The 13,088-nt window shown below is 36.1% G+C and overlaps 1 long non-coding RNA gene across 1 annotated transcript in view; it reads left to right on the top strand.

The window, feature by feature from the left end:
• The window catches only part of LOC118145477 (uncharacterized), a 76,424-nt gene that overhangs the window by 10,558 nt on the left and 52,778 nt on the right, over positions 1 to 13,088 (top strand). The gene's annotated exons all lie outside the window — the stretch shown is intronic.

Below are 13,088 nucleotides of genomic sequence, written 5' to 3'. Positions count from 1 at the left end.
AGGTGGATCACGAGGTCAGGAGCTGGAGACTAGCCTGGCCAAGATGGTGAAACCCCATCTCTACTAGAAATACAATAAAAATTAGCCAGGTCTGGTGGTATGCACCTGTAATTCCAGCTACTCTGGAGGCTGAGGCAGAGAATTGCTTGAACCTGGGAGGCAGAGGTTGCAGTGAGCTGAGATTGCGCCAGTGCACTCTAGCCTGAGTGACAGAGTGAGACTCCATCTTAAAAAAAAAGAAAAAGAAAAACACCAGTTTCATGCTCAACAGGGAAATACTCAAGAAGTCAGGAATAAGATAAAAATTCCAGCCATCATCCATACTAGGTAACATTTTATTATAGTATTAGTCATTAAAAGCAGATATAATAAATGTTAGAGGTATAAGAATTGAAAAGAAGGCAAAATGATCACTATTTTCAGATGAGATTATGGTATATCTGAAAACCCAAGAGATTCTACTGAAAAAAAAAATGTTATAAATGATAAGATTTCAATAAGGTTGTGAGCACTTTCTAAAATATTTCACACTCTCCTGAATTTTCAAAAGGTTCTTGGTTTGATTTCTTCTGGTGTTTTCCAGAGATGTCAAATGCAGGCTACAGTTATAAAGATGTGTTTAAGAAAAGATTGAGGTATAGTACTGGGCTCTCACTTCTCTATGATCACTGTCTTCATTCTGAGAGTATGGATATTGAAATACTAAGAGAGGATAAACATGTTGCCAATATGAACAGTCAGCTTACTTTTATGGCTTTATCACACTTGGTTTCAAATGGAAAGTGAACTAATCTGAGTACGGTCAAAGGAAAATAAGCACCTAGCTATGACAGATGCAGGAACCACTAGCTGAAGAAAATTAATTTACTCAATTTGGTTTCTTAGTTTCATCTCAAATTCCCTTTCATTATACATGAAATGAGAGTAGAGCAATTAAGTAAAATTGTTGTGACACTTTCTTCAACACAGTTTCCCTTAAAAAGACCTCTAAAACAAAATCATTTTTTCAGTTATTTACAGAATGCTTCCTAATTCCCATAATTCTTGGTGAAGTTGCAAAAACGTACAACAAGATATCTAGACAGGGCCGGGCGTGGTGGTTCAAGCCTGTAATCCCAGCCCTTTGGGAAGCTGAGGCGGGTGGATCATGAGGTCAAGAGGTCAAGACCATCCTGGTCAACATGGTGAAACCCGGTCTCTACAAAAATTACAAAAAATTAGCTGGGCATGGTGGCACATGCCTGTAATCCCAGCTACTCAGGAGGCTGAGGCAGGAGAATTGCCTGAACCCAGGAGGCGGAGGTTGCGGTGAGCTGAAATAGGGCCATTGCACTCCAGCCTGGGTAACAAGAATGAAACTCTGTCTCGGAAAAAAAAAAGTTATCTAGACAAACATCTAGGGTAAAATTATGTAAGTATTGTAATAGATGTACACATTGCTGCTAATACAGGAAAATGCAATGTTGGTTGTAATAAAATTAGGTAGCATGAACAAGAGGTTTCTTATTTTCTGTGTATCAGTCCAAGGTAAATCAGGAAAGCATATTGGAATGAAAGAGCTCTTGCAGAAATTAAAGTTTGTACAATTTTAGGGAAAATGAGGGAATTTCATTAAACAGAAATTATTAGGTCGTTTTTCATTTAGAAAGACATTTAAGAAAGACATTAAAGTTACTCAAAGAACTTAGAGAAGCAACTGAAATACAACATTAAGTTAAATATTTCAAATGTCTGTTTCAAAAGTAGAGTCATCATCTCCTTGAAATAGATTATCAGTATGCAGACAAGTATCAATGTGCCTTTCTTCACTCTGAATTTCTAATATTTAAGTTTCTCGTTAGGAATATGACCTCTTCTACTGTTTTTAAACATGTCACTCTCAGAGACAAATCCAGGCTCTGGGAGGTGTCAAGCATATACAGTTTTGAGTCCATCTTTAAGAAAAAGAGTGCAAAATTATAAACATACAAATGAGTTTGAAATTGAATATTAATATAAAATAATAAAAGACATTTCATTGAATTTCTGTGGACTAAATAACTCAAGTTGAGATCGATCCAAGATGGCCGACCACTAACAGCTCAGGATTGTAGCTCCCAGTGAAAGCTCAGAGAACGAGACGACGCCACATCTTTAGACGAATTTTCGTCACTCACCGATTAGCCGATTCCCAGTGGAGGAGCCCCACGGGTCGCCAGCGCGACTCTTGTGGCCGCCGCAGCGGTTTTGCCGGCGTCTCGGCGCAGCAGCTCTTCACGCAGAGCCAACGGGACTGCTTCCCCTACTGACCAGAGTTTGGAGCTCCGGGAAGTCAGAGCCGCTTGTTGCGGACTCAAGAGGGAAACCAGACCAGAGATTCCCGGGCAGAAGAGCACCATCAGTCTTATAGCTGCTATTTAGGCTGCCACAGTGGGTTGCTCGGATCCCAGCACTGGGAATCAATAAGTCGGACGTCGACTCAGAAACCTAATTAGAAAGGCGGTTCATCTACAATGAAGGGAAAAAAACAGCCTAAGAAGGCTGAGTATACTCAAAATCAGAAACCATCAGCAACGGAACAAACCCTGATGGAAAAGGACTCATCAGCAACCGAACAAGCCCTGATGGAAAAGGACTCATCAGTAATGGAACAAGCCCTGATGGAAAAGGACTGTGTTCCATTATCTGAAGTAGGCTTTAAAAGCCTATGATAAGAAACTTCTGGGAGTTAAAGGAACTTGTTCTAACCCAATGTAAAGAAACTAAGAACTTGGAAAAAAGGTTAGATGAAATGTTGAAAAGAATAGACAATATAGAGAGGAATACAAATGAACTTATGGAGTTGAAAAATACAACACGAGAACTTAGTGAAATATGTACAAGCTTAAACAGCCAAATGGATCAAGCAGAAGAAAGGGTATCAGAGGTCGAAGACCAACTTAATGAAACAAAACGACAAGACAAGAATAGAGAAAAAAGGATAAATAGGAATGAGCAAAGTCTCCAAGCAATATGGGACTATGTGAAAAGACCTAATATACGCTTGATTGGTGTACCTGAATGTGACAGAGAGAATGAATTCAAGCTGGAAAATACTCTCCAGGACATTATCCAGGAAAATTTTCCTAATTTAGCAAAGCAGGACACTATTCAACCCCAGGCAATACAGAGAACACCACAAAGATATTCCTCAAGAAGACCAACCCCAAGGCACATAATCGTTAGATTCACCAAGATCGAAACGAAGGAGAAAATATTAAGGGCAGCCAGAGAGAAAGATCAAGTTACTTATAAAGGTAAGCCTATTAGGCTTACAGCAGATCTCTCAACGGAAACCCTACAAGCTAGAAGAGAGTGGGGGCCAATATTCAATATACTTAATCAACAGAACTTTCAGCCCAGAATTTCATATCCTGCCAATTTAAGCTTTACATCTGAAGGAAAAATAAAATCTTTTAGGAACAAGCAAGTACTCAGAGATTTTATTACCACCAGGCCTGCTTTACAAGAACTTCTAAAAGAAGCATTATACACAGAAAGGAACAACCAGTATGACCCTTTCTAAAAATACACCAAAAAGTAAAGAGCATTAACATAAAGAATAATTTTTATCAACGAAAGGACAAAATAGCCAGTTAATATCAAATGGCAGCAACCCTAAATTTAAATCAACCAAATCTCCCAATCAAAAGATACAGACAAAATCTAACGGTATATCCAAAGATATACATAGACTCAAAATAAAGGGTTGGGAAAAAAAATGTACCAACCAAATGGAGAGCAAAAATAAATAAATAAAAAGCAGGAGTTGCAATTTTCACATTTCACAAAATAGATTTCAAAGCTACAAGGATACAAGGGTAAAAGGATTAATGTAATAATAAGAGATCTTAACACCCAGATACATAAGACCCATAATGAGATTTAGATTCAACGAGACAGAAAATTGATAACGATATCCAGGACTGGAACTAAGATCCAGAACAAATAAACTCAATAGAGCTCTCCATTTTAAACACACAAAATATACATTATCCACAAAATCTAATGATATATCTAAAGATATACAAAGACTCAAAACAAGGGGATGGAAAAAAACTCACCAACCAAATGGAGAGCAAAAATAAATAAATAAAAAACAGGAGCTGCAATTCTCACACTTAATAAAATAGATTTCAAAGCTACAAGGATGCAAGGGTAAAAGGATTAATGTAATAATAAGAGATCTTAACACCCAGATACATAAGACACATAATGAGATTTAGATTCAATGAGACAACAAATTGATAACGATATCCAGGACTTGAACTCAGAGCCAGAACAAATAAACACAATAGAGGTCTCCATTTTAAACACATAAAATATGCATTAACCACTTTAAACACTCAAAATATTGATCGGCCATTATTGAAACCCATTCTAGGAATGAAGTAATATTCCTTTTTCCCTCTTTTTCTTTTTTTCCCCTTCTTTTTCTCTTTTTCCCTCAAAAAAAAAAAGTTCCTCTTTAAAGTTTCCAAAGAATAAATCCTAAAATAAATAAATAAATAAATAAATAACTCAAGTTGCTTTATTCTGAGACCTTTTTAAGCAAATTACCAGTATTCCTTAGACAGAAATGCTTTCTGGTTGCTGCCTGATTTATCCTACCTGAGCACTATATACATCTTAGCAAATCCCAGCACTCACAGAGGCACAAGCAATTAGGGATACTGAAGCTTAAGCTTCATCAGGCTCATGGTAAATTTACCTCTGGTTCCGTTATAAACCACTCCAAGTCATATCAAACTAATAAAGCAATAGCAAATTCCATCCTTATTGTATTTCCATGTTTTCCAAGTATTATGCATTGAAACCAAGTTTGAAATAAATTGATAGCTCCCTTTTTAGTTACTTAGTCTTCTTAGAAAAGTGGTTTTCAACATTAACTACACATCAGAATGATCCTTGGCACTGTCTAAAATACCAGTGCCTAGATCTCACTCCAAGAGATCCTGATTTAATTTGTCCTTACTAAGCATCCATGTCTTTTAAAAGCTCTTAAGTTAATTCTAATGTGTATCAAGTCAAGAATCATTGGCTTAAGGAGTTACAAGATTATAAAATATTTATCATACTTGGCCAATAAAATCTACATTCTGGCTGGTAGTTACAAATATATAATACATTTATCTCTTTATTTCAGATTGCTGAAAGTATTAAACTATATACAGATACTAAATGCCCACTTAACCATGTCTCAAAGAGAAAATAGAGGAAAATCACAAAAATAATTTAGAAAATGCTAACTTTTCTTTTTCCTAGTAAAAGAGGGATCAGACAAGAAAGGATGTGATACATATTGATACACTTTTGTAGACTCTAATAATAAACCAAAGAAAGAAAAATTTAAAATAAATGAAAAATAAAAGCATCACGCAAGGTAATAGAATATGCGTAGATGTCAAATATTCCTGGATGACTAAAAATTGCTAGTTGTAGCACATCTGTGGGTGGGGGCTTTTTTTCCATCAAATTAAAGATTCTGACAGTGTGATATGTTATGACATGATAAGTTCTGTCACATTTTGATTTTCCTGTCTGTCTTCTTTCTCTTTTATTTAACACAAAACATGAATTTTTTTGGACATTATTGTAGCAATTATCATTCAGCCATTCAGTCTTCCAGTGGGAAGTAAGAATGGCAAAATAAATAAATAAAATGAAACTGCTGATATTTTAGGTAACTCTCTAAATATTTCTCTTAAGATAAGAAAAATTCATTTGCCCCACTTTCAATAAAAATAGAAAGTGTCAGTTTGAATTTTTTTTTTAAAAAATCTTGTATTTTGATATTCAATGTGAGCTAAATTCCCTTTAGCTTCAGAGTTGGCAACAGTTGAAAGCAAAAATTGTGTCTATACAGATGAAAATAAGTTGAAAGTTGGAAAAAAATGACCTAATTTGGTTGTCTTCAAAATTTCTTTTTGCTCTGGAATTCTTTCTTACAACAAAATCTTACTCAAAATCTGAATATGGGAACAGAACTAGCAGAGCTGGTCTGGGAGAGCAGGAACTTGGGGAAGTTCATATATATGACTCTTGATGGGTTGAGGTGAAAATGCCTCATGACTTTTACCTTTTCAGTAACACTTGTAGCATATTTTCAGAATCACAAGAGAAATGTGAAAAGCAATTTAAAACCACTAATCCAGGGAATTCAGCTTTCAGATTCTGCTGCTAACAAGACAGATTTATTTATTTTTTAAGAGAAGATGATTTTTTTCTACTAGTATCAGTAGATATAAGCAAATAGTGCTTTGTTTTCCATCTTGCTAATGTGCAGGCTCTATTGCTCTAAAGCCATCGAACTGTGGAATATCATTGAATTCATGCTATATTTACTGAAAAGAATTCTATTAGAAGCTGCTGGTAGCAAGAACCAAGTAAAACCAGAGAGCAGGTAAAAAAGGAGAAATATCTTCATCAGCTTTATTTATTAACTGTTGTTTGGGCATCTACAGTGTGCCAACATGATTCTAGGCACTTAGGAAACATAAATGACCTATAACAGACAAATTTGCCAGCCCTCTAGGGATCTTATATTATAAAGTCATTGGCTCTTACTCTTAGTGAAATCGTGATCTAACGGAAATATTTGAGTAGAGGAGTGATGTGCTTTGACTTTCATGTCTAGCGGCTCTCCTGAGATTAGACTGGTTATTAGAAAGAAGGTTAAGCACAGAAGCAAGAGGACCACATTTAGAAGGTTATTTGTAATAATATGTGAGAAAATGACAGTGATCTGAACTAGAGAGGTGATGATACTTGGAAGTATTTTGGATAGTGAAGATAGAAATAACAGAATTTGCTGGTCAATTGAATGTTTGGATGGTATAAGAGAAAGAGAGATTACTTAGACTTTTTGGACCAGGGAAAATGGAATAATGGACTTGGCATTAACTAAGATCAGTTGAGCATCTTTGGAGAGGAAGATCAGGAATTCAGTTTTAGATGTGTTATGTTGTAATATCAACTATCATTCAGGTAGAAATGTTGAGTGAGTTGGAGTAATACATCAGCAGCTTAAGACATAGATCTGGAATGGAGATACATATTTAGGAGTCAATTGGAGAGTGTTTAAAGCCCTGTAATTCATAAGATCGCAAAAAAGAGTAAATATAAATAAACAGAAGAGAATAAAAGAGAAAACTTTGAGTCAATATTAAGAAGTTTAAAACGCTTAATGGAAGACCTGGCATTTTAGATGGGTCTTGACAGTTGGTTAAAGTTTTTACAGGTACTCCCATCAACGCAAAAGCCTGCTTTTGACTGTTTGGTTTCAAATAACTAATTATATAACTGATTGGGTGAGGAACTTCCTTTTTCATTTTTTCACTGTTTAAGCATTGGCTATGGAAATTCTCAAAGGATGGCGTTGACCCAGATCATGGTATTTTCAGTCAAGTAGTATAGGTCATCTATCTATTGATTTAGTGTTTTCTCTCTCTGTCTCTCCCTCTCCCTCTCTCCTTCCCCCACTCAATGCAATGTGAATTGCATGTGTGTGTGTGTGTGTGTGTGTATGTGTGTATCTATCTATCTATCTATCTGCTCAATTCAGGTTTTAGTTAGATTTTAGTCAAGAAGGAGTAATATCTAACCCAAAATTAATTGTTTTCCAATATAGGAAGACACATTTCCAACTTCAAATTATTTAAGATCAATTCAGCTGCCTACTAGGATTTTAAATTGCATTATCATAGTGCTCTAAAGTTGAAATACACATATAAAATGAATCTTTCTCTTCCAGTGAACTACTTGTTCCAACAAAACTGAATTCTCACTTCCCCAACTGCACCCATTGCTTGCACCTTGAATGATTTTGTTCACATTACTATTATCATGGATGATGCTTCCCTTTCTAATTTCTCCATTTCCAAATGCTATTAACTTTTTATGAAATCGCTAATATTCTACTTACTTTCAGAATCCTTTACTGGTCTCCCAGAAAGGAAAATAGATGTCTCTCTCTCTCTTTTTTTGTTTGAATAGCTAGTCTTTTTTAATGCTTCCTTCATGGTATATATGAATGTCAATTTCATATAGAAACTTTTTATGATAATGTCTAACCTGCCAGAATGCCAGTATTTTGAGGAAAGGATATAAGAGTTAATAGCAATAAGCATAGACTCAGGCATATAGGAGATACACCAAAAATATATTAAAATAAAAATGACATTTTTCAGAATGTATTTATAAATTAATATTTGGTCTTTTCTCATTTAGCTGGGTCTTTGTGTCATTTACGTGAGTTGAGTTGTTTTTCACAACAATTACAACCAGAATATAGATGCAATGGAGGACGAGGATTAACTCATCAGGCTAATGGTTTGATAGGGAAAAGATTGTTACGGTGGTTATTTTAATTGAAATGTGAAGAAAAGGACAATCATGGGAAGTGGAGTGAATCCTGTTTCATTGAACACTTAATGCAATGTGCCAAATACTTTACAGATGGTCCTCTTTAACCCTCAAATGTCTGTATAAGCTATGCGCTCAGTGATTTTATTTTGCAGATGAAGGAGATGAAATTCAAAGAGGTAAAATGACCTTCTAAAAGTCGTACAACTAACGTGGTGCAGAGACTTAGGTCCTTTGATGCCCAAATCTATGCCTTTCCTTTTGCAACACAAAGGCTCCCTTTCATCTTCGGCTTTTATTCCCAAATTATGAATTCAATAAAAATATTTTGAAGGTTCCTTATATTTAAATGCAATTTTATGGAAAATTCAAAGTTAAGTAAGCAACTCTGTGATACAAGGTCTAGAGCAATTGAAGGGGATCTGAGAGGCTGTGGTGAAGGACACTGAAAGCATTAAATCAGAAAGCCGAAGAGCACGATGCCATGGTACCTGGAAAACATGAGGAATTCTTAACTAAGCCCTGCGTCTCTGCTGAAAAAGGTCACTATAACATGGGGAAAAAAAACTACCTGTAGTTAGAAGTAATAAAATGGTCCTTAAGCAATGGACTTGCTTTTCACACTTCTTTCTAGGAACTATCTCTAGAAGCACCAGAATTGTTTTGATTTTAACTGTGTTTATTTTAATAAAGCTACTTTGAAAATAATCTTGCAAAACAGTCAGCTCTGAAAGACAGAGCCTGCTCTGTCGGAGCCCTGAGATTCAAAACAAAGCCTAGCAGTAAATTGGGAATTCAGAGAAGGGATAAAAATAGAACCTTAGATCCCTCCTGAGCTTTAGTAGCACATTTTTTTCCACTAAAGAAGAAAGAAACTTCTGTTACCTCATAGTTTCTCCATCAGCAGGTGAGATCAAAGGAAAAAAGTTTTTTTAAGTTAGCAAGGGAGATGTAGTGAGAAATTTGGCTATTGTTTGCTTTCAAATTCGTTGAGGGCTCAGGCCAATATGAGATATTAAGAATAGGAGAAATCTGTTTTCTGAAAACTCAGACTAGAGAAGTAAGTCATTATTTTGCTAAGTGCATTAAAGGCATACTGTGTGCTGAGCTTTGTAGTAGATAACTGGGACACAGAAATAAAGGCAACAGTCCCTATCCTCAAGAGGCTCAGTCTGTTTTAAGTGAGATAGAGGTAAAAGTAGAGGTGAGAGTATGGAGAAAGTCGACTAGAGGTGATTTAAACTTTCCAGATTGTATGATACAAGGCTAACATATTGTATAAATAGAAACACTTAATACAATCTTGAAGGACAAGAAAGCTACTAAATGTTTAAGATATGTTTATGAAAGAAATTATTTAGCTGTCAGGATTTCACACTTGAAGGAGTTAATGCTGGAGCTGCCTTCTTGAAGCATCTTAGAGCATCTATATGGACCAGGGCATCTCACCCTAATCTGGAATAGAATCACAGATGCTGTATCAGTACTTTCTCATGCTGCTATAAAGACATACTCTAGACTGGGTTATTTATAAAGGAAAGAGGTTTAACTGCCTCACAGTTCAGCATGGCTGGGAAGGCCTCAGGAAACTTACAGTCATGGTAGAAGGGGAAGCAAACATATCTTTCTTCATGTGGTGGCAGCAGGTGGAATTGCAGAGCAAAGAGGGAAAAACCCCATGTAAAACCATCAGATCTCTGGTGAGCTCACTCACTATCATGAGAACAGCAAAATGGAGATATCCACCCCAGTGATTCAACTACCTCCCACTAGGTTCCTCCCAAGTCACATGGCGATTATGAGAACTACAATTCAAGATGAAATTTGGGTGGGGACACAGCCAAACCATATCAGATGCTAAAACATGAGCTTCATGGGTACAGTCATAGAATCTGTATTTTTAAAAATTCTTCCAGATGATTATAATGTTCAGCTAGGATGAAGAATCATTGTTTAAGCCAGACAGAAGAAAGAGGGAAATGATTTCCTGCAAAGAAGAGACAAGTAGGTAGAAAAATACATTACATTGTATTTAGGGTTCTAGGGAAATTGGGAAAAAGACAAAAGGAGAAGGAAATATAGAAGAGGGTAAAGAAAGACAAAGCGAAAACATGAATGCATGTTCTTATTCCTGAGACAATGGCAAGACTGCTGCTCACTCTTTTTAAACTTCATCTGACCAAACATTACGATATCAGTTTAAAGTTAAACCCAAGTTTATTCCACATGCTCACCTCTTCTAGTTGTAAGAAATACAAGTTATCTCTCCTAACTTTCCTTCACATTGGGGGTTTACCTTAGATTTGTTTTTGTATTCCTTCCAGCCATTCCTCTCTCTCATCCCAACTCCCTGGGGATCAGCGTAGCAATTGGAACTCATAGAGTCCTCTCTCAAATGTTGACCTTTTTGTTACAGACACACACATGCTTTCTCTTTCTCTCTCTCTCTTACTATTTATATAAAGAGAGACAGCAAGTAGCTATTTATTATGTATCATGCCTTAACATTCTGAGAAGAGATTATACATGCATTAGATGAACAAAAAGGACATAAACCACATTATTATGGATTGAAGATATGTTGAAGTCCTAATCCCCACTACCTGTGAATAGGACCTTATTTGAAAATAAGGTATTTGCAGGTGTGCAATCAAGTTAAGTTGAGGTCCTTAGGTTGGATCCTAATAAAAAATGACTGGTGTCCATTTAAAAAAAAAGAAAAAGACAGACACACACGGGAAAATGTCATGTCACTACAGAGGAAGACATTGAAGTGTTGTCCTAGCAATTCAAGAAACATCGGAGTTCTACCAGAAACTGGAAGAGGCAAAGAAGGATCCTCTCCTGGAAGCTTTGGAGGAAGTGTAGCTCAGCCCACAGCTTGATTTAGGACTTCTAGACTTGACTGTTGCGAGAAAATAAACTTCTATTACATCACCAAGTTTCTTATATGTACAGTAACTTTAAGGAACAAACACACTTGCCTTTTACATGGTAAGAAATGAATATCATCTATTCTATTATATGGTAGATGAAATTCATAGAGTTCTATACTAAAAAGGAATAAAACAGATACATAGTTTTTTCTTTTATAATCCATTTTGTGGAGACACAATTAAATGATCAATCACATAAGGTAAGATATTAGTTAAGTGGGAGCTTACAAAGGTATCATGGGAGCAGACAACAGTGATCTCAAATTCAGTTGGTGGGGAAAGCAGTGGGCAAGCGAGGTTAAAAAAAGTCTTCTCTGAGGAAGAGCTATTTAAGATGAAAAATGAAAAGAAATCAGAGCAAGCAGAAGAGAGAATGTTTCAAAGAAAACAAAAATGTGTGCATGGGTTTAGACTTGAGATATTGACAATATAATTGAAGCCGACACAAATGTGGTTGTAGGCTGAAGTCTCTCAAAATATTGTGGTAAAGGATATAAAGTGCTCACCATGATTTTGGCCATTGTGTTTTGTTCCTTGACTTCTCCTTAAAATTCCTTTTGCATCTCAGCTAAGACCAGAAGTTCTTTGTCTTTCATTAGCTTCATTTCTTTTGCAAACTCAGATTCAGGATTCAGGTCCTGTGAATGGATTCTAAAAGCCTCTAGTATTAAATATAATTATAGCTGAAAGGGGAATTTGAAGCTGTTTAGCTTCGGCATTTAGTTTGCCATCTTGGAGTATGTTTATAAAAGGCTGGGGGAGGACATAGATAAGAGTTCTGGAGAAGACTTAAGACACTTCTCAAATTACATCTTGAGGAAAAATATGACAGATATTCAAATATTCTATAATCGAAGGTATCATATTCAAATAAGTTTGTCGAGTGACAAATTGTAAAGATAACAGTTTTTGTTTTTTTGTTTGTTGTACAGTAAGAATTCTCAGAGACTGACCTCTTAAATGAATTGTGAATGAAATGAATACTTATGCGGATTAAAGATCTTCCTCACATCATAGAAGCCAAAAATACCTGACATTTGTTTTCCTCGAAAAAAAGCAGTTGGATTTTGGTGAAGTGATCTAAGCTTGGCCAATAGGATTCTCCTACAAGAAACGGAATCTGGAATGAATGATAAAAGAAAGCAAGCAGGACAATATGGAATTTTCCCCTGCAGTGCTGACAATATCTGGTGACCACTGAGTGGCATTAGTGGTAGTTAGTATTCAGTGGCAGGCAGTAGCTTCCCACTCACCAGGCTGTTGATAGATTGAGTGACCTTACAGTGCTTCTAGCCACGATTGGATACTGCTATTAGCTAAGGTAGACCTTCAGCCTACTGTCACTTAGGTGCTAGTAACTGTCCCTCAATACCTTCCACTTTTCCTTTATACAGTCAATTTCTGTTGATTACAATAAAAAGATGTTCACAGAGCATGTCAGACAGCAGTGCTATAAGGAACATATTTGGGGAGAGATTAGTTTAGGAATATATGTATATATTTCAAATAATACAGATAGCCATGTCCTTTCTGCTATTGCCCATAAAGGCCCAGATTATTTCCATAACGAGTCTCTTTGTCTATCTCCTAGTGGTTTAAGGAGGAAGGATCTATTTCACACGTTCCCGAAGGCAGCTCTCACAACTTTCTATAGCATGTCTGTTTTAGGCCAACAAACTTTAATCATACAGCAATTCTAACCTTTCCCCCTGTTCCTATTTTGGCTCCTTTGAGAAATAATCAATTTCTCTGTGTTATTTTATATTACTT

This window comes from Callithrix jacchus, chromosome 10, assembly GCF_049354715.1.
Source record: "Callithrix jacchus isolate 240 chromosome 10, calJac240_pri, whole genome shotgun sequence".
NCBI classification, from domain to species: Eukaryota; Metazoa; Chordata; class Mammalia; order Primates; family Cebidae; genus Callithrix; species Callithrix jacchus.
Note: the sequence above shows the minus strand (reverse complement) of the source record. Positions and strands in the feature narration are given on the sequence as shown.